Here is a 2,285-nt window from a genome sequence, read left to right on the forward strand (position 1 = left end):
CATAAATATGGTTTACAAATGGCATGATCTCAGATTCATAAGGTTGTATCCATCAATTTGGATTTTCAAATATTTGAAACCACTTTATGTTGAAATCCAATGTATGCATTCCTCGCTAACTGTCTCCAATTAATGTGTGTTTCATGCGGTTTTTTTACTTCTCAAACATGTATAATGTGTTTCACACACGCAACATATAGTGTAATCCCGTTTAGACATTAATTGCATATAAACCATGCATTGTTTGTAATTGAAGAATCTATGGATCACCAATATTGATAAACTATATAACATTACACGTGTGCCCAAATTCAAATGAATATGCATGCTTGATACACCAATTTGCGTTATGATATTATCAATGTCGTGATCTCCAGTTTAAATATTTGAATCCCCTTTAATCCAGATATTCGTCTCATATAGCTATCACTCATGCTTATATAGGACTATCTCCCTGGACCTATACGCGTCCATCGTCTCTCAGGTATCTCTCGTGCTACCTGTATGTCGACAATGATCTTTTATCTTCTTAACACACTGACGGTACTCTCTCCCTCGACCTTCATCACTCTATCTCTCTCTAAGTATATCTCGCTCCCTGCTATGTGTCTCTAACTATGATTCTCCATGTGGAATCTCTTTCTCTCACACAAACACAAAACTTTGTCTCCCGGGGTCTCATTTCTCTCTACTATTCCCATGTGTGCCACTTGCACACCCCTCATACAGAGATGTCTTTCGCTCCTTAGATATGAGAACCTACGACTCTTCCTCTTCAATGTCTCTTTCTCACACACAAACACAAACTCTGTCTCCCATGGTCTCATATTTCTCCATTGTTCTCTTGTATGTCGCTCACACACACCCTCTCTCCCTAGAGATATCTTGCGTTCCCTCGTATGTCTCTCTAGCTATCACTCTCGTTGTGAAATATCTTTCTCTCTCGCAGACACAAAACTCCGTCTCTCTGGATCTCATTTCTCTCTGATATCTATTTGTATGTGACTCATGTGCACCCTCTCTCTATCTCTCAAACACCCACACACATAACCCAGCCTTCTGATCCACTCGACTCCTATCTCTAACGCACACTAGCTAGCATCTTTATCTTTTTATTTATCTGTTTCTCCATCAACCTTCTTTCTCGCCCTCACTCTTGATTCCTATCACGCACACTACATATGTTTCTCTCTACATGCAGTCAAGTGCCCTGTCACACACATATATAACTTCACCCTTTGAACCACCCGACGATCATCTCCAACACCCAAACTAGCGGATGTCCCTCTAGCTAGCATCTCCATCTCTGTATCTATCTGTAGTTTCTCCGTCAACATTTCTTTCTCGCACGGAGTCTTGCTTCCTATCACCCACACTATATATGTCTCTCCATACATATGCATTTATAGGTTGGTCTCTTTTGCACAATCGTTGCGCCTCACTCCCTCTGCCCGCCATAGATGCATGCTCCAGCCCACGCCACTATCTCTTAAAGACAAAAACACATGCTCAATTGTCGGGCCTTCTTCCCTGCATTCTCACATGCATGCATATTGTCATACCGATCCGTCTCTCCCATGTCGTTGATCTTATGACTTATGTCTTCTTTCTTTTATCTCGATCATGCGCGCGCGCACACACACACATCCCACGTATACATGTATACCTCTCACACATGCATGTTCAAGGTCTCTATGTCTCCATATGTAGTTAATTACCCTCAATCCTAACGCCACATCGAATCGTTCTCCTCTTTTGTGCACATAACTTCAGCCTGGATGGGTAAAACACACACTCACACTTAACAATCTCCTTCTAGCTACCCCCCGCCTCTCACTCTTCCCCTATATCCCCGAAACCAATAAGACCATCCCTTTGTTTAATTCCCGCCTACATGCACCATCGATATATAGTAGTCTTCCTCGGTGTCTCTCGAACAAACACGTTCTCTCGATGTCGACTCCTCTCACGCGCACACACCTTCTCTTCCCTCTCTACGAGCATTTTCTCTCTCGCACCCCATCGTTGGTGGCCTCTGCCTTACACATCACCTCTCTATGATGAAGCCATGCATACTTAAATTACATCCGCCATAGAGGACCCCGCGACACACACACACACACACATGCACGCACGCACCCCCCCACACACTAAGACTCCATCTCTCTCTCTCTCTCACACACACACACGCACGCACACCCCCCCACACACACTAAGACTCCATCTCTCTCTCTCTCTCTCACACACACACACAAACTAAGACTCCATCTCTCTATCTCCTCTCT

The sequence above is a fragment of the Aegilops tauschii genome, chromosome 3 (assembly GCF_002575655.3).
Source record: "Aegilops tauschii subsp. strangulata cultivar AL8/78 chromosome 3, Aet v6.0, whole genome shotgun sequence".
Classification (NCBI taxonomy): Eukaryota; Viridiplantae; Streptophyta; class Magnoliopsida; order Poales; family Poaceae; genus Aegilops; species Aegilops tauschii.